This window comes from Silurus meridionalis, chromosome 5, assembly GCF_014805685.1.
Source record: "Silurus meridionalis isolate SWU-2019-XX chromosome 5, ASM1480568v1, whole genome shotgun sequence".
In the NCBI taxonomy this organism is placed as follows: domain Eukaryota; kingdom Metazoa; phylum Chordata; class Actinopteri; order Siluriformes; family Siluridae; genus Silurus; species Silurus meridionalis.
In genome coordinates this window covers 7,497,402-7,518,651 of record NC_060888.1, presented here as the reverse complement: position 1 = coordinate 7,518,651, position 21,250 = coordinate 7,497,402, and the positions used below count along the sequence as shown (strand labels likewise).

Here is a 21,250-nt window from a genome sequence, read left to right as displayed (position 1 = left end):
TGGTCCATAGCCATAGATATCCACATATCCACACACTAATAGGCATGCACTGGAACACACACATGAACATACAGGCACACATCTATCCTGCTTTTCATGTGACGCTCAGTCTCTTCACCAACCCTCCCCTTCACTTCACTTCTTCTCTGATTGATGCCGATGGAAGAAGCATTCCTTCTCTGTTTCCTTCCCTCCCTCCTCCTGTCTCTCTCTTCCTCCCTCCCTCCATCCACCCCTTGCTACCTCCCTCTAACCCCCCTCCCTTTGCGCTTTCTCTCGCCGTCTCTGCATCGCAACCACACTCGCTGGCTCTTCCTGAAGCACGGAGGGAAACAGATGCAGGCACCGGAAAAAGAGGAAAAGAGAAAGGAGACAGGAGGAAAAAGAGGGAAAGTTGAATCCAGGGGATGAGCGCAGGTGCATACTCGCAAGCACCAGACGGAGATGTTGGAGGTCCTACCTATAAGCCGTACCGTCCACTGAGGCAAGCTGGAATGACTTGGGTGAACAAAAGCGCACTGGAAACCCACTGTGGACTGCTCACTAGGAGCCGTCTGTGATCTCCCTTACCCCCACCCCTACACACACACACACACACACACACACACACACACACACACACACACACACACACACATACCTGCTTTGCTGCTAAACCACTAACTGGCTTCCAGCATGATTGCCTTGGCTCTCACTGGCTGATGGATACAGGAGCACAGAAAAAGGTAAGACTTTACTGCTGTCTCCTGGTTCAGCTGCTTCAACCATTTAAATGCTTTATTAATAATAATAATAATAATAATAATAATAATAATAATAATAATGATAATAATAATAATAATAATAATAATAATAATAATAATAAAAGAAAAGTGTACATTGTAGATTTAAAATTTTTACATTTTATCCTGATAATCTTGCCAGATTGTTGCTGTAATGATGCAGCAAGTTAAATGTTTTTTTTTTTTTTACCTAAATATATTTCGACAGATGTTTAATATGCATTCGGTGAGGGTGCCCAGACAGGCAGGAGATCAGTAAGCATATTGCAGAAGCAGAACTCGTACTCGGTCTTAGTCAACTTAATGATTAAGGCTGCCAGCATAGTCTGCTAAGAAACTGCACCTACAAAACTACACAATTATGTTTTTGCCTACATCTATGCAGGGATTTAATCTTTGTGTTGTCCTTCCTGACATTGATGTGGCTTGCATATAAAATGAATAAAGATTTCCAGAGAAGGTTGGGGGGATTTTAAGTTGGAAGCAGGTTAAAATGCAGCTCACATTTACAGGTTTATTCGAGAGGAAAAATGGAATATGAATACATATATTGGAGGCTGACACAGGCATTCCTGAAGCCCTAATTAAACTGCAAAAGTGAATTCTGTTCTGGACCCAATACCCGCATATAAAATTCACACATCCAAAATCCTTCACCCCATTAACACTGTTTTATTGAAATGCATTAACCTTTTGTGTAGCTGTTGAACAGTGAAAGTACACATAGGCAATTTGAATGATAGCTCATTTCACAATTTTAAATGGTTATAATAACAGCTGTCTATGTCAAATATTGTGTTAGTTGATAAGTTTTAGCCACAAGTTTATTGGTAAGTAATGCATATACAGTACTTACTTGAGTAAGTCTGCCAGCTTACTTATTTCATCTTAAATCACAATGATTATATAGTAAAACATACAACACATGACCTTGGTTTAACCCCTGATGCTTCCCAAGTATTTTACTTGTATTTAAGTAACAAGTATTTAAGACTGAATAAAGCAGTTGTGGAACTCAATTGCAATAACACATGCTGACCTAACACAATACTTTTGATTTGGCTGTTGTAAGTTTCGGATAGTCTCTTGACCTGCTTTCTCTTTAAGTAAGCATTTATCTTTAAGTTTCAGCATATATGAAACAGGTATATGACTTGATATATGCCAGCTTTAGTAATTGTATATTACTCCAGTCTTATTAAATCTAGAGTTAGTGGAAGTGCTCCAGCATATCTAGCTCTAGCATGCCATGCAGATCTACTAAGTGCAGCCAATCTAAAAAAAGTATTGGTTATTTATTTATTTATACATAGAAGAAAAACACTTTGTTTTGTTGCTTTTCTCATTTTAATATATAAAATGCAATTGGCAGCTGTTGTTTGATTCTATTCTGACCGAGAAACAGATTCATATTAGCTCAAATTTTCAAAACAGTCTTGAAGGAGTTCCTCGAGAGATGCTTGGCACTTGTTGGCCCTTTTGCCTTCACTCTGCGGTCCAGCTCACCCCTAAACCATCTCGATTGGGTTCAGGTCCGGTGACTGTGGAGGCCAGGTCATCTGGCGCAGCACCCCATCACTCTCCTTCTTGGTCAAATAGCCCTTGATGCCTTCAGTGTGACTCTACAATTTTCATAGTCATGAAAATAAAGAAAACTCTTTAAATGAGAAGGTGTGTCCAAACTTTTGGTCTGTACTGTATATATAAATTAACTGACAGAAATAATGTAGTAAGGCCTAAATTATTTTAATAATAATAATTAACATTACAAAAAAAATAATGTTATTATCTATAACGTTTTAATGGTTTATAATATTTTGACTATACAACACATGTACATACATGCTAGATGCAACAAATGTCAAGATAATTGTTTTTTTTTCCCTGTTTTGGGTTGAATTAAAATAAAGCAAACTGATGATCTTGTGAGGCCATGCAGCAAATTATTTAGCATGGAAAACGATATTGATTTTTTTGTCGGGTTTTGCCAGTTGAAATGGTGGTAATCCAGCTGCCCCCCTTATGCATTTATGATTAAAACACTTAATGAAGTATACAGCTGTATATGGGTATAAAAGAGCACCTAGGTAGGTGTTATATAAGATGAAATAATATGTGAAAATCTAATTTTTTTTTTGCCTATCGTATAATATTTAAAAAACATTTAAGACAGATATTCCTCTAGGCCCATTTTTCAATCTAAAGCAATGCAAGTTCTCCAGATAATCCTCCAAGGAGGAGGATGGTAGCAAAAGTCAGCACCACAGTGCTTTATGGAGACTGAAATTGTGCATAGGTGTTTATTCTGAGGTGAATGTGCCTTTCTAAGAGCTTAGCTGTCCAGCCTTGTTGGCCAGATCATACATCACTCCAGTATAGAGCATGGTCCATTCATTTTACTTACTTTGAAGTAAGCATGTGGTTTCTGAAGCCCTTGGTGATGCCCTCAGTAGGAAAGCTATTAATGGGATAGTAGCCTAAACGTTTCTGGCTAGTTGTCAACATTTTAAACCTGGCCAGGCTACTGTACAAGTCATAATGTAGTTGGCTGTCCATTGTGATTCTGTTTCTGCTTTTTATCATGGATTTTATCTGAGAGAGATAGTTATCAGTCTGGACAAACACATCAAGCTGATTGGGCACTACATGGCCTAAGGGAGGTCAGACACTAGGCTAAAAATATCATCATGACTCCATCTTTTTAGCATGTTGTGCCAAATAAGTCAGAGTGTGAAAAAATTTGGAAGCACAAAATTTAAGTAAGGTAATGAATAACATTAAAAAAGAATAACCCTGAGATACTATTTAAGAGTTAATTATTCGTAAGTCATGATGTTTATTGTTTATTGGTATATAATAAAAACCTAATGAACTGGCAGTGAGAGCTACCAGCTACCAACCCCAAATTGTTCGACACAAGGTTAAATATACACATTTGAATGGAATGTCTTTGTATTTGTGCCATTAAAATTTTATGGTTTGTCAATGTTGGAGTAAAGGAAGTCACATTGTCTGAACATAGCCCAGACTTCAACCCAGCTGAACACTTCTGGAACATTGGCTATGTGCCAGGCCTCCTTACCCAACATTAGTTCCCGACCTTAGTATTGCTTTTGTGGCTGTATGGGTAAATTACTGCAGAGTGGAGATGATTATTATTAATTATTAAGATAATATAATTATTCATATTATTAACAGTATATTGGAGACTAAATTTGGAATTGGGTGTTCACTAAGCACCATATGAACATGCTCAAGAGTCCATATACTTGTGGCTGTGAAGTGTAGATACATGCTTAGTTAGCCACAGTGAAAATTATGTTTAACAAGCATTACTCACTGACATTTAAAGACTACTAAATGCTCCTTGTAATTTCTTTTAGGTTTTTGATGTATTCACACCTTACTTCAGTAAAGACTAGACTATGGTTAATTAGTGTATTATGGCTGTGATTAATTCATGAGTAGTTATGACTGACCAGGTGGATCACTGGTTGATGTCTACAAATGATCGGTACGAATATATTTTGCATGAGTGTATTTACTTTTTTTTATTGCTTTTTCCTTGAGTGCTACCATTCTACTATGAAAATGTTAATGTGCTTCAAACACTAGCAATGCATAACTATTACGATTACAGGCAAAATGATAAATAAGAAATGTGTTTGCTTTTTGATGAATAATAATAATCAAAAATCTATGTCAAAGCCTACAAAAAAATAATAAGAGGACATTATAGGGTCTACATCTGTATTCACAAATGTGTCCATTTACTACAAAATGTAGGGAATCATTGCAACAATGGTACCATAATCATAAATAAAGTAAAAAATTAATCATGCACACTGAAATGAAAAATTCCAAAGCATCTCTCTAGTAGCATGAAAACTTTCAAAGCACCTTGCTGCAAAGCAACAGCCATATCAACAAGATAAGCATGATGCTTTTGTTGTTTTTTTTTTTTTACACAGCACAATGTCATTGTACTTTTGTCAATTGTCTGGCAGATTGGAAGCAGTGCCAGTGGAAGCAGTTAGCACTGCAGTGCCATATAAAATCATGGTTCCAATAAACGCCCACATAGTATAAATCTTACTTATTACACTAATTATTGTGAAAGATTTTAACCAAGGTAAACAAGTACATTATTCAATGCTATGTATTTCACAATTACCTAGATATAAAGTATTTCAAAAGATCGCTGCATTATTTACTTGCATGAAATCTATCATTTGTAAAGGAGTTTTTTGGGTAATGAGGATGCAACATATATTATGTGTCCTGTGCATAATAAAGTAGTTCCAGTGTATTGACTTCTGTAGGTTTACATTCCTTGGGGTGCAATATTTTAACTTGCTCTCTACAGTATATGTTCATCAGTTTAATAGTAGACATTGATTAGATCTTTCACTACTGCCAGAAACTGATTAGAAACTGATTAATTGAGCTATTGACAATTGAGGCATTAGTGGTTATTGGAATAACAAAGACATATAAATAAGGCATGATAATGTCAATGTTACAGGTCAAATTAGTGGCATTTTGGACAATGTTGTATTTAAAAAAAGGATTGGTCATTATTCGCAGTTGACAACTGAATATTTTATAACATGATGGCAAGATGTAGTCAGATGAATACATAAATTTAATTTTATATATTTTAAAAGTTAACAAGCCTTAATTATCATTTTATTTTGCCACAGAGAGAATAAAGATTTGCAGCACACTGTGTTTGCATAATATGAAATTAAGTTTTGCTCATCATGACATGAACCATCATTTTGCAGATTAATCTTTATTTTTAAGTACCAACAATTTTAATATTTAACTGCATTTCATATATCTTGTTTTAAATAAATATTATTTAAGATTCTCAAATTGATCCCCAAGCATGAATCATATTGATTGTTTGATTGATTGGGTGATGATAAATGTCATCAGTGCTTATGCTCCACAAGTGGGTAGTGAGATGGAGGAGAAGGAAAAATTCTGATGTCAGTTGGATGAAGTGGTAGAAGGTATACCTAGGAATAAAAGATTAGTGATTGGGGCGGATTTCAATGGGCATGTAGGTGACTGGAACAGAGGTGATGAGGAGGTGATGGGTAGGTATGGCTTTAAGGAGAGGAATGTGGAAGGGCAGATGGTGGTAGATTTTTCTAAAAGGATGGAAATGTCAGTGGTGAACACTTATTTTAAGAAGGAGGAGGATCATAGGGTGATGTATAAGAGTAGTGGAAGGTGCACACAGGTGGACTATATTCTATGTAGAAGATGCAACCTGAAGAAGATTGGAGACTGTAAGGTGTTGGTAGGGGACAGTGTAGCTAAACAGAATCGGATGGTGGTCTTTGGAGGTGAAGAGGAAGAGAAGGAGAGTGAGGACTGAAAGAAGAATAAGATGGTGGTAACCGAAGGAGGAAGACTGTAGTGTGAGATTCAGGGAAGAGGTCAGACAGGGTTGGGTGGTGTTGAGGAGGTGCTGGATGATTGGGCAACTACTGCAGAAGTGATTAAGGGAGACAACTAGAAAGGTACTTGGTGTGACATCTGGAAATAGAAAGTAATACAAAGAGATGTGGTGGTGGAATGAGGAAGTGAAGGAGAGCAAAAGGAGAAAGATGTTGGCAAAACAGAATTGGGATCGACAGAGTGATGAGAAAAGTCGTAGCTGTATGAGAAGTTGGACACTAAGGAAGAAGAAAAGGATTTGTACTGATAGGCCAGGCAGAGAGACCAAGCTGGGAAGGATGTGCTGCAAGTTAGGGCAATAAAGGGAGATGTAAATGTGTTGACTAGTGAGGAGAGTGTGTTGAGAAGATGGAGGGAGTATGTTGAGCAGCTGATGAACGAGGAAAATGACAAAGAGAAAGGTTGGATAATATGGAGTTTGTGAAGCAGGAAGTGGATAGGATTAGTAAGGAGGTAGTGGGAGCAGTGATTAAGAGGACGAAGAGTGGAAAGTCGGTTGGACCATATGACATACCGGTAAAAGCATGTAGATGCTTAGGTGAGATGGCAGTGGAGTTTTTAACAAGATTGTTTAACAGGATTTTGGAAGGTGAAAGAATGCCCGAGGAATGGAGAAGAAGTGTGCTGGTGCCGATCTTTAAGAACAAGGGAGATGTGCAGACCTGCAGTAACTACAGGGGAATTAAGTTGATCAGTCACACCATGAAGTTATGGGAAAAAGTAGTGGAAGCCAGGCAGAGAGAAGAGGTGACCATCTGTGAGCAACAGTATGGTTTTATGCCGAGAAAGAGCCTATGCATTATTTGCTTTGTAAATAATGATGGAGAAGTATAGAGAATGTCAGAAGGAGTTGCATTGTGTGTTTGTGGAGTTAGAGAAAGAGTACGACAGGGTGCCAAAAGAGGGAGTTGTGGTACTGTATGAGGAAGTCAGGTGTGTCAGAGAAGTATGTGAGGTGATGCAGGACATGTATGAGGACAGTGTGACAGCAGTGAAGTGTGCACTAGGAACAACAGACTGGTTCAAGGTGAAGGTTGGACTGCATCAAGGATCGGTTCTCAGCCCTTTCCTGTTTGCAGTGGTGATGGACAGGCTGACAGACAAGGTCAGACAGGAGTCTTCATAGACTATGATGTTTGCGGATGATATTGTTATTTGTGGTGAGAGTAGGGAGCAGGTTGAGAAGAGCCTGGAGAGGTGGAGGTACGCGCTGGAGAGAAGTGGAATGAAATTCAGTAGGAGTAAGACAGTACATGTGTGTGAATGAGAGGGAGGGCAGTGGAGTGGTGCGGTTGCAGGGAGAAGAGATGTAGAAGGTGGAGGAGTTCAGGTACCTGGGGGTCAACAGTGCAAAGTAATGGAGAGTGTGTTAGAGAAGTGAAAAAAGAGTGCAGGCAGGGTGGAGTGAGTGGAGAAGAGTAGCATAAGTGATTTGTGATAGAGGGGTATCTGTGAGAGTGAAAGGGAAAGTTTACAGGACTGTGGTGAGACCTGCGATGTTGTATGGTTTAGAGACAGTGGCATTGAGTAAAAGACAGGAGATGGAGCTGGAGGTAGCAGAGTTGAAGATGTTAAGGTTTTCTTCAGGAGTGACAAGGATGGACAGGTTTAGAAATGAGTTTATTAGAGGGACAGCGCATGTAGGACGTTTTGGAGACAAGTTGAGGGAGCGAGATTGAGATAGTTTGGGCATGTGCAGAGGAGGGACATGTGGTATATCGGTAGGAGAATGCTGAGGATAGAGCCACCAGGAAGGAGGAAAAGTAAAAGACCAAGGAGGCGGTTTATGGATGTGGTGAAGGAAGACATGCAGGTAGTTTGGTTGAAAGAGGCAGATGTAGAGGACAGAGGGGTATGGAGACGGCTGATCCGCTATGGTGACCCCTAATGGGAGAAGCCGAAAGAAGAAGAAGAAGACTAATAAATTACATAAAAATGCTTGAAAAGCTATTTTATTATTGTATTATTTATTTAAAGTAGTAAATAAAACATTTATGATAAGTAATTCACAATTTTTGTTGAGTTTACAGTACATGTAAAATTCCCCTTGAAAAAGGAACCATCAAAAGGAGAGAGTCAATATTTTACGTTTTTTTTTGTTACTCGTGAGGTGTCTTAGAACGTAAAACCCCACGAGTATCGAGGTTGCACTGTATATATAATTATTATAATTATTATTATTATTTTGATTAATAATAATAATAATAATAATAATAATAATAATAATGTTATTATTACATATATAATATGCTATTATCCTAATGAATCAGTTGTTTAGAGCTCAGCTAATTATAACTATTACAAAATAAATTGATGTTGTGTTTTCATTTTGATTTTAATGACATGGTGCTGCTGTTGCAGTGCTGCAGCTTATGGTGGACTCATCAATCCCTCTGGCTTTCATCTTGTTATGAACCATCCACAGCCTTGACCATATCACACTTCTCTTTTTTTTTAGAAATTTCCATTTAGTTCCCATGGAAACGCTTCGTAACTCATAACAAGATAGATGAAAAGACAGATATGGTGCTCCTAGAAAAAGCCAACGATGAGAGTCCACCTACTCAGAATTGAAACACTAGAAGCTCTCACCATAGGCAAAGAGCAGTCACTCACGACACATGGCATGTCTTCTTCTCTTGTTCGGTGCAGCTTAGCCACTTAGTAAGTCGAATCCATACTTCTCCACACTCTTCTCACTGTCTTCCAAATCCTTAACTCTGACAGGTTAGGCTATATAGGCAATATGAGGCTCTATTTTTTGCCTGTGCAAAAGTAGTTAGATTATGTATTCTGTACAATAAGAGTACATTAACAAACAGTAGGTTTTCATTGTATCTGGGTGGGTACAATTAAGGTAAGGTTTTGTAAATCTTTTCCCAGAATGGTGCATATGGTGTATTTTTAATTAGCTTTTAGAATAAAGTCTGTGAGCCTTCAGGTTCAGTTACATACCATAAATTATTTTCAAAGATAAAAGATGCATCAAGTTACAAACGATGTACCCTTGGTGGTAATATCTATGTGTCAAGGAAAAGCACATTCTGGTACCTTTATTACTAAGAGTATGATGCCGATGGGATGGCTATTTTGGTAAGGTGACATTTTTTCCATTTGGTGCACGGTTGGTACTTTAAAGGAGTATATGCTGATATGGGTGGAGTGACACATTAGGGGTATGACATTTAAATCTACTAGAGCAGTGGTATTTATAAATCCAATTTTGTTCAAAATTGTGCTTGCTTAAACCCACCGTTTATCTAAAATCTTGTCTGCAGATCTAGACTGTTAACATCATTCAACATTGACATAACCTTCACATAAATGGGCTTCTTTACTTCGTAATTTATACATTTTCATCTTAATTTAGAATGCTAATTCCCACAGCCTACAATAATTACAAACCGGAAGGATGATATTTAACACAGTGCATAATCAGAGACACAATGGAAGCCATCCAAAAGACCCTTTTTAACCTCCTAAGACCTGAGCTTTGGTTTGGCTTGCATTTTAGATTTTTTCCAGTTATTTGGGGTTAGGAAGAACCAATAATTATAATAACCATATTTTTTTTTGAACATGAAGCTCTTCCTGGAAAAAAATTATGTCACTTATGTGGACACTCAGTCTGTATGTACAGAAAACAATAAAGACACCATTGTGCACAATGTCCACGTATGTGGACACCCAGGTCGTAGGAGGTTAAACTGCTACTCATGCTGCATCACAGGCTGTGTAACACCGTCAGAGAAAAATGTTATAGTCATATAACATATAAATGTTATAGTCATATATGACTTGACAGACTACCACACTTACCTTTGCTGCAATAGACAGGGGAAAGAAAGTATGCTGAATTTCCCAGCCATGCCTGGATCTATAGAACCCAATCTTCTTCTTGTAAAATGAAGATAAATTGTTTTATCAAACAACTAACAACCAAGCTGATGCACCAATACACATAGACCATCCTAAAAGCAAAACAATGAATACAATAAAACAGATCAAATAGCAGACTTGTCAGATTTATTGCCTACATAAAAGTAAAGAATTAGCTATGTGCTAGAAGCTCACACAAGTAAACATCTAGAAAAGAGCAGGAGAAAACTAATAGCATTTATTGTATTTAAATCACCCATCCATTAATTTCTACCTAGCTAAAATCTATATTCTTGCAAAACAAAAAATGTAAATGTCAGCTAACTGTAAAACATAATTTGCTCCCATGTATAAGTCAGCAAACTGCATTATTGATTTAAACTGCACTAGAAATACTGCAGCACATCATTCCCATAACCGTGTAGATTATGACGGTACAATTTGGACGTATTTCTGAATTGTAAAGAAGCTTTTCATTCCATTGACTTTGAGTCAAACCTTTTAAATTTTAGTTTTAGTTAAAATTAAAATGTTAGAACAAAAGTAAAACTTTGACCTGTAAATTCATAACATGTGAAGTCGTTGAAAATATAAGCTCTATATATCATAGCATGTCCACTTAAGAAAATTCAAGATGAAATATCAAATTAACATCAAATGAGAAGCTACCTGGTAAAATTATTTTGTTATTGTGTAAAGGGTCTTCTGAAATATTTACTGCTGTAAAATTATATCATAACTGGTTGCTGCCATGTTTGCAGTAGAAATTTCGCAGACTGACTGCTCCTTTAAGGATAAATAAACACAAGTCACAGCAGGATGGATGAGGTCTTTTCTATAAGTGTAACTCTGACAGAGTTAGTGTCTGCTAGGGTTATTCAATATACCAATAACTAATGCAAGATGAAAAGCTCTGGTATAAAGCAAAAAAATTGCATGTTTATAGTGCCATTTTTTTTTGTGGAGGTGACTTTCCAGAATAAATTTAATTGTGAGAGTCCACATATTTGAATGCAAGAATCAATTGACTCCTTAAAGTAGAATAAAGAGTAATTAATTTGCACAGGTGTAAGCTCCATCTTTTTTCAACTGCATGATTTGATGTAGTAGTTTTTGCAGGCTGGTAAATTTTTCTGTTTATTTGTCTTTATTGGAGTTTAATACTGTTTAACCACTCTTGAATTTAACCAAATTTCTTAGAGAATGTTTGTTATTTGGATATTTTAGTGCATGTGAAAGTTCTGAACAGTAGCAACCTTTTGTTACTGGGATTCAAACCAATGAACTTTCAATAAGAAGTCCTTATCCATTGAGACACCACTTTCCCAGACTGACAAATAAAACCCTCATATAATAAACACCTAGTCTTTTAACATTCTTTTTGTTAATATGAAACAAATTATCCCCTAGCATAAATAACAGTTTTACATACTCTTGGCTTCTATATAGTTAGTTTCTACAAACATTGAGTTTAAATATTTTGCCATACCTGTAAAACATTCATGTAAAACTTGCCAAAGGTATGTTTCTTTAGTTGGATTTTCTAACCTTGCGATACAGTTAATTCATGAGCAGGTCAATACTCAGTTCAATTGCTTTCAATTAGCCACAGTCCAGATTGAATTTCATGGAATTTCATGGTATGTTAACTATATTGATTTGGTATTCTTTTGACCTACATATATACTGTATCATGAGTTAGCATATTCTCCAATTAGAAACAAAACTTGTGAAGTGGAATGTGACATAGCTACATGTATTTCATCCAAAACCTACTGTTATTGCCTAAGATGAAAGTTTGATGAAAATGAATAGCATTAAATTATCTAGTTTGTTTCTCATAATAATATACTATTATGTAATACATTGTCAGCTATTTTTTTTATCAGAGGTGGGAAGTATGCTCATCATTGCTCAGATGGTGTCCATTTTACACACATTTTGTTACAATTGTTAAACTTTTGTATGTGTAACACTTAATTGAAATGTAATCCCCTGTCAAAACTGAAGAACTTAAGCAGAGTTGATATAAATTCAGTGGTGTAGTACAAAAAGGAATGTTTTTTAGCTAGACTGGAACATCACAACCGTAAAAATGATTAGCTTAATATGAATAACAGAGATTTTGTGATAAATTTGTTACACCCAAAAGCTATTCATTATTATTTTAATAATTCTTAGTATGATATGTGCTCAGTTTGGTCTCACATTTTTCTCTGTGGTTTGCCACCATTCAGAAAGGGTTTGTGTGAGCCTGAGAAGAGAAACAGGGTAGTAACCATGCTGAAGTACCTAAACTCACACTCAGACTCGCTTGAGGTTGGAACTTGAGAATCTAATAATAATGGTTTTTTAAGAGTCAACTTTTGTAAAGACCTAAGGTACTGGCTGCCAACATCACTGTTCACAAGACAGCAAGTGTCAAGGGCTCAGGCAAGTCCCATTAGGAATTTACTTGTTAATGTGGAAATGGTGCTATGCAAATGCTAAAAGGATTGCATCTCACTACACTGAGGAAGTTCAGTAATAAGGAAAGCTATAAGATTAAATAAACTATTAATATTAATATCTCAGTTTCCACTCTTACTGTATGACTGTTCAAACTGAAACTCCTGAGGCACAATGACTCACCTCAGCACATTTTTACGCACAGTTGATGTGTTCCTATGGATTATCGTCCTATGGTTAAATTAATGATCTGAACACACACTGCTCTGACTAATTTAAAGCATTGTTAAGTGCTAATCATGAATAACTATGCATGTGAGACCATATGTAATGCTTGCTGCAAAACAGACAGAGCTTAGAATGAATAAGTAGTGCCAACGATTTATTATTAGAACAACAACAGACCAAAATACAGACCAATATAAAAGAAAATAGAAAGAGGTGACTAAATAGGCTACTTTTTTATGGTAAATGTTCTCTCAACATATCAAAAATCCACCTGCTAAATTTTTTATTGTCTAAAGGCCAAAAGCAAAAGTTGTGGCAAAACATATATACCTATCTGATTAATATTTTAGCAGAATTTAATGGATTTCTCTCTTTACATACTGATTCTGAGTGGCAGCTCTTACCACCCACACTCCATCATCAATTCTTAATATTTTAGATTGTTTATGCTAGAATAACCCAAGGAAATATATTATAAATTGCATTACATAATATACTGTATGTAACAAAGTCCAAATATATAATGAGTTACAGCAAAATCTCTTTCAGTACTGCCAATGTAATCTACTTAAACTTTTGTAGAGTTTCCAACTAAGAAACTCTAAATTGCTTACACTTACCAAAGTAAAGAGTCTTACTAAGTGTCCCTGTAGGAAAGGATTCCCATTCAGCATCACACATTCAGCAGTGGTCATTCAGCAGTGGGCATTCAACATCGTACAACATGTCATTCAGCAGTGGGAATTCGACATCGTGCAACCTACCAAATAGCAGCTAGCAATTAACAGGAAGAATCACACACAATTCTAAACCCTGTACCATGTTTTTACCGACACGCTGGAGTGAGTACAATCTCCTGATCAGCGCACTCCAGATAGTGAAATCCCTGATTTGGTCCTTCGAGCTAGATAGAAAACCTTCCTAACAGTCTCCATGTCAGTGCCAATAAATCTGCCTCAAAATATACATTTCATGAAATTTATTTTGAATAAAATGTGTGCTTAGACTGTAATCTCTTCTACAAAAACATTTTGAATAAAAGATAATGCTTGAGTAAGTGTTTAACCTTCTCAGGTTCATTACACTTGCTATAATTTTCCACATGTGCCTTCTCAGATGCTTCTGATATTTTGCAGATGAGACAGCAATGTGGCATAAATGAAAATTCATGTAGAAAAGAAATTACACCCTCTCAGGACATTATAAACATTTGGGAGTTTGGTCCTCAGCAGGTTTTAAAATGAGGAAAATCTATAGATTCTCTTAATTGTTTAATCATATATAGATTATAAATGATGAAGTATTCAAAGTCTTCACAATTTTATAGTGAAGAACATTATCCTGAAATTGTTCCACAATTTGAAGAAGCAGTTGTTTTTTTTTTTTTCAGATTGTTGAACCTCTGCCCATCTTTACTTCTGATTCTGGCCTTGAAATTATATAAAAAAATGGCTAAAAACCTGAAGGAACATTGTGAAGAAGACTGTGCCAAAATTCCTTCAAAATGATGTCAGAGACTGATAAAGAACATAATAACTTCAAGTTATTGCTTTTGTAGTGGTTCTACAAGCTATCGTAAGAAGTACCTTGATCATACCATTATAAAGCAAGAAACCCAGTTAAGACAACTCCAAACTTCTACACTACAACTTCAACTGTGCACCTACATCATCTGAAGCAGTTCAGAATTAATATTTTTAATATAATATTTGTCTAACAAAAACATTAAAATGTATATAAAATACAGCCTACTCACCAGAGATGCATACTCATAATCTGCACCACTCCTTAGAGGCTGTAATCCAGCATAAATTCACTGGTCTGGAAGCGGAGAACAAACCGTTTACCTGGGCAAGCTAGATAGCTTTGGGGATTGGCTGACCTCTTCTTATGATGTCTAGCGTTTCTTGAAAATTAATTTTTATGTCCAAGACCAAATCAATTTCTCTGTTGGCATAAAAAAAAGTCTAACTCAGATGTATTAATGTGTGCAGCGTGCTACAAACATGTTTTGCCTGTCGAACTTGGCTGTAAGAGTTTCCCTCTGACCAACCAATCAGAGGACGGAAAAATGCTGACGTTATTCTGCCGTTATTTGCCTGTGAGGCAAATATGAAATCTGATTGGTTAAAGAAACTGAGCTATTTATTTAGGTGACTATGGTTAAAAAAATGCCTGCAGAACAGACTTTGCAAGCCCTGGGAAGATTAGATTGACATAGAGGCTGAAATCTGATTGGACGAAAAATCTAACATCCACATACACATACTGGAAGCAGTGCAGCCAAGAGAAACGCTACGAAATGAAGAAAATAGACTGTTGAAACTAAATTAATAAAATTTTATTGAACAAATATTAGAATTTAGGTTGTAAATGTAGGTCAGTGCTTCTTATAGTGTTTAGGCCATATATATATATATATATATATATATATATATATATATATATATATATATATATATATATAGTAAAACCCTGTTGTACGAGCAACCTATAGTACGAGCAAACGGAGATACGAGCAAACTCGCTCGCAAAATTGTACCCTATTTTACGAGCAAATTTCGAAGGCACGAGCAAACCCACGCTGCCGGGTCCCCATTTTCGGCAGAGGGAAGCATCAGTCGCTTAGTTGATGACGTATCACTCGGGCGCTCTCGTTGTTCAGTGCAGCAAAAACGTAACTTTTTTTAGTTTTATATTTTTTTTTTTACTAGAAATCTTGAAAAATGTCTCCCAAGAAAATCAGTGATGGTGCTGTGAAAACGAAAGTAAATAGAATTACCATGGAAACCAAGAAGGTTACAAACGTTGTGCGCGTCTCGCAATCGACCACTATCACATGGGTCAGTGTTAAATTATGTTCACATTACGGTAATTTGCGGTGTATTTGTTTGTTACAATAGGCTACAAATACATTTTAAGTGCAGAAATAAGAGATCGAATGAGATATCGGAACGGATTAAATTACTTTTACATTCATTCTTATGGGGAAAATCAGTTCAAACGTACGAGCAAATGGACCTACGAGCAATTTTCAAGAACGAATTATGCTTGTACAACGGGGTTTTACTGTATATATATATATATATATATATATATATATATATATATATATTATTTTTTTTTCCCATTTCCAGACCAATGAATACAAGCGGTACTACTGGCTTACAGCGTCTGATGTGGCAGTTTTAGTGTAGAGCAGTGGTCCCCAACCCCTGACCAGCGGACTGGCACCGGACAGAAAGAATACATATTTTTTACATTACAGATATTTATTATCTGATTTTGAACGATGTTTTATTTTGGGAAAAATTAACGGATTCTCTCCGCCACATCTGTTTATGATTCACTCTTGATGCATGTCAAGATGCTTGCCTTGGTCATCCTTCACCTTCTTAAAGGGGCTGCAACGGCCAGTAACCCATAATACATTACCGCTAAATTGAAACCCCAAGCGAGCAAAACAAAAATCAACACAGTGGATTCACGTTTATTATTACATTTAGAAAATAGGTTGGGGACCACTGGAGGTCTGGAGCTTGCTTTAGTTAAATGGTATTTAACTTCCATATGCAAAATTCCTCTCTCTCGATAATGCCATGCGTTGTTATATTTGTGTTTTTGTATAGTATTGATGGTTTCTATAATTGCGACGTGATAGTGGTGGTATTAAGAGGCCCGCAACTGACATATATATATATATATATATATATATATATATATATATATATATATATATATATATATATATATAAAACCACGGTTTGACTCTGGCACCCCCAGTTTATTGCAGAATTGCATTTGCCACATACCGTATTTTCCGGACTATAAGCCGTAAGCATATTCCTCAGTCTTGCATACATGCAGTAATACCAGAAGAATGGGGCGGCAGGCTATTCCCAAAATGCCCATCTTTTAAAGGAGCCACAACATATTTCACCCGTTACACCGTGTAACAGACACTGTCTTTTGTTAAAGCCTGTGTAAAGTTCATTAGTGCGGCTTATAGACAGGTGCGGCTTATTTATGTTAAAAATAAAAATCTTTGTAAAATTCAGTGGGTGCGCTTAATAGTCGGGAAATTAGGTAACTCATTTGTTTCGCTGATTTTCCTGGTCTCTTGTGGATAGCAAGATACACCAAAAAACTTATAGGGAATTATTTTTATGGAGTTTTATGTTGAAATAATGAATGTATTCATTATATTATTATTACTTATTAATTAGAAAATGAAGTAAAATGTTAACACAGTACTATATACATACAATAACATTTTTGGGCTGGTTTATCATTATGTAATGTACCATATAATATTACTCAAATTTGCATGCATTTTGACTAATAATTCAAATGGTTTAAAAATGATACTCCTTTATGATTAATCAGATTTGACCATGATTTATTCACAGTACATTCTATTTTAATTCAGTACATTTGATGCATGGTATAGTGTATGTACACCACTGATTAATATGATTAGTATGTTAACTAGCAAAAACATTTCAGTGTATTAGCTATTAAATTTTATATTTCTTGTGACTTCAGTAAAGGCAGCAAAGCTTTAGCCAAGTCTATTTTGAAGCCAACAGGCACTATGTCCTCAGATCCCTTCATTTAGCTAAGTACAGCAATTAGGCTAATAACCTACATATGCTTTATACTTGCAGGCCAAACAAATACATTTTGTCTACATAAGCTACAGGGTTGGATTACTAACATGATGTAAAATGGTCCTCAGTTCATGAACCAGCTTTAAAAATGCAATGGAATTGCATTTGTTTACTTTGTAGTGCAATTAACTGATTGAAGCATTGCATGCCATAGCAGGTTTTAGAAATTAAAAAAGAACACTAGGCACTAGGCACATCTCTGTTATTTTATCCCATCCTTGTTCTGACCATAAATTATCATAAGTACTTTAAGGTTGTTTAATGCATTTAAAAATAAATAAAGTGGTAAAAAAAGGGAAATATAAATAATGGAATAGCCTTTGTTTGTCACATATACATTATAGCAAATTAATGAATAGCATTTGTTTCATATATCCCAGCTTATTCAGAGTGCAGGGTCAACCATGATACAGCACCCATGGAGCACAGAGGGTTATGGGCCGTGCTCAAGGGTCCAAAAGTGGCAGCCTGGCGATACTGGGGCTGGAAACCCAGACTTTCTGATCAGTATCCCAGTGTCTTAACTGCTAAGCTATCACTCCCAACCCCTTACAATATTTCACACATTTTTTTTAATTGGATGAATTGTTATAAATGTGAAGACTGACTATGTGTGTTGGAGTCAAAAGTTCATATATAGACAATCGCTTTACTTTTCCATAGCAATTTAAAATCACAACAATTTGTGAAGTTGTCTGGAACATAAATGCTTCTATCCTGTAAGTAATTTATGACGGGAAATCTATCAGCTTGAACAATGGCAGTACACTTCTTATTTGCTCATTTAGATACAGGTAGTGTAAATCCATCCGCACTGTTTTGCATGAACTCTTTGATTTATGGGAGTTTCATTTTGCTTCTTCTGTTCATGTGAATAATTATTTATTTACTGTATTATCAGTCACCTCTACTCTTTTTTGTATCACCAGTGATATTCATTGTGAGTTTGCTTCTTTGTATAAACCAGTCTTAAGGGTTTCCATGTGTAAATCTTGCTTGCTGCATCATACCATCTGTCATTCTTTTTTTTCCAGAGCCGTTCACTAACTTGCTATCTCAGTTTACTCTTCAAGTGTACTCTTTGTACAACAGCCATATTTAAGGGTTCAGCAGCCAGGCCAAGGATGCAGTGTGTGGCCTTGGTAGCTAGGCAGGCTTTTTGTGAATCTTATGAGAAGCTTCTCTGAATTCAGTGTCTTATTTTGAATCAGTTGGTCTACAGAATGGTATTGGTAGCTTCTGCTATGCAAACATTTTGCTAACATGTGCTTATGCTTACATTGTCTAATTTCACAGCCACTTCCTTATGTGTCCCTTTAACTCATTTTATATCTTATTCATTCTATAATAGTTCAGGATCACAGATTTTTTCAACGTAAATTCCACCGCCTCCCTTTGGTCACAGTTGCATTTGTTTAGGTTTAGGTGTACAGTAGCTATGTTCTTGTGGGTTGGTGGAGATTTTATTGGAAGCCTTTAAAAATACTACATTAAAAAAACAATAATTATTATACGATTTTGGACCACATTACGTGTGTGTATGTGTGTGGGGGTAGTCTCACCAGGCACTATATTATTAACAGAGGTTAGACAATCATTGGCCCCCACCCTCTATCTTCTGGTTTCACATGGTCAGCAATAATTCTTAAATACTGTGGCATAGTCAGCAATAATACACAAAGACTGTGATGTTTAAATGATTCTTAATTCATATTGATGGGATCAATGTTTCGGCCATTACAGCACCAACAACCTGAAATGTTGAGATGAGGCAGGTAGGATTCATAAATCTATCTTCAACTGTGCTGTTTTTGTGAGACTTATCCTTATTATTTCCTGTCAGCATGAACCAAGCTCATCATTCTATTCTGGCCTCTTTAATCACCAAAGGTATTTCCAAAAGCTAACTATTAATTATTCTGGTGGTTTTATCATATTTTGTTCTTCACACCATTTGGTGAGAACTCTACAGAGTGTAAAAATCCTAGGAAATCTAGGAAATCTTTCTAAAAAATTTTAAAGCAGCCCATCTGACACTAACAACCATACCATGGTCAAAGTCACTGACATTTTTTATGTTTGATTTAAGAATTAATTAATGCTGTTAACCTGAATCGCATATGTTTCTGCATTGTTCCTGCAGATATTTTTAATACATTTGCCCGTGATGTATATTTGCACATCAAGCTGCAGGTCCAATTAATACTATTACATACAAAACAATGCCCAAATATTTCTTCTTCTTTACAAGTAGACCTAATTATAAAATTAGAAATAAACCAAAATGTAATCAAGCTAGATTACACTTGGGTAATTCAAACTATCACATTAGCAAAGCATTTACATTTCTCATACATGCAATTTGCCTTCAGCTCCTGATTACATTTATAATAAATGTTAATGAAACTTGCAAAAGGCCACTTTATAGTTACGTCTGTCTTAATGTTGATGGTTAGATTAATAATTATGATTATTGATGGTTAATAAATCTTTTATTATAAAAGAAAATAAAAATTCAGTTATTTATAGACTCTGGGCTCAATGGAAAATGTTATATTTTATGTCATAAGTAAAAAAAAAGTATGGATCGTATGATTTTAACAACTACTTAAGAAACACACACACACACACACACACACACACACACACACACACACACACACAAACGTGTGTGTGTGTGTGTGTGTGTGTGTTTCTTAAGTAGTTGTTAAAATCATACGATCCATACTTTTTTTTTTACAACCTTTACAACCTCTATATATATAAATAAATATCTATCTATCTATCTATCTATCTATCTATCTATCTATCTATATATATATATATATATATATATATATATATATATACACACACACATACAAAATTCACGGTTGGGTACGTACCTTCATTATAGATTTAATTTCAATATTGTTGGGGGAAGAAATGCAAAACATAAAATTGCTTGTCAATTTTTATTAACACAGTTTATTATTATTTACATATGCAAGCATCAACATTTGAACAATTTAGATTTGTAAAATTGTTTTAAATAAAATGCCTGCTTGGTTAAATAATATATGAAATAATATTTTATTTAAATTTTATAGAATAAATGAAAGTAATGCAATACACGTTTTAATATATTGATTAAATTACGTAATCAAATTAATTGGCACACATTTAATTGATTAAATACAAATAAATAAATGAAAAAAAATGATATTCTATATTTTACATTTGTTATACCCAATTTGGGTAATACAGACGTGTATATACTGTAAATCTGTGTGTGTGTGTGTGTGTGTGTGTGTGTGTGTGTGTGTGTGTGTGTGTGTTTAACATTTAATTTTCTAATGATATGATCTACGAACTGTTCTACTTATTTCAGCATTCTTTCACAAATGTCTTTATTCTTTCCATCCTTCATACATTCACTTCCTCCAAAGTGGAATTGTCAAGATTTTCTTTTTTTAAGAGAAGTTCTTGAAACTGGAAATGAAACGCTAAAGAAGCGTTATTTTTTTATACCCCTGGCATTGTTGTGTATGTTTTCAAGTTTAATAATACTAATACTAATAATAATACTAATACTACTACTACTACTACTACTACTACTAATAATAATAATAATAATAAAATGCACTTAAAGTGAGAGGTGGAGACTAAACAAACTTGCGGTCCACCATTTAATATGTGCCTGAGAGATTTTAACTATGTTAGGATTGCATTCGGTACACATATGTATATGTATATTTATAATATATGAACACAGTTTAAATATTTAAATTA

General features: G+C 35.4%; 1 protein-coding gene across 3 annotated transcripts in view; it reads left to right on the top strand.

The window, feature by feature from the left end:
- Nucleotides 1–295: 295 nt before the first annotated feature.
- Nucleotides 296–21,250, top strand: part of frmpd3 (FERM and PDZ domain containing 3) — a 143,722-nt gene continuing 122,767 nt past the window's right edge. For all 3 annotated transcript variants that reach the window (XM_046849662.1, XM_046849670.1, XM_046849659.1), the window contains exon 1: nt 296–725. The gene's annotated coding sequence lies outside the window, so the exon portion shown is untranslated. The remainder of the gene's footprint in view (nt 726–21,250) is intronic.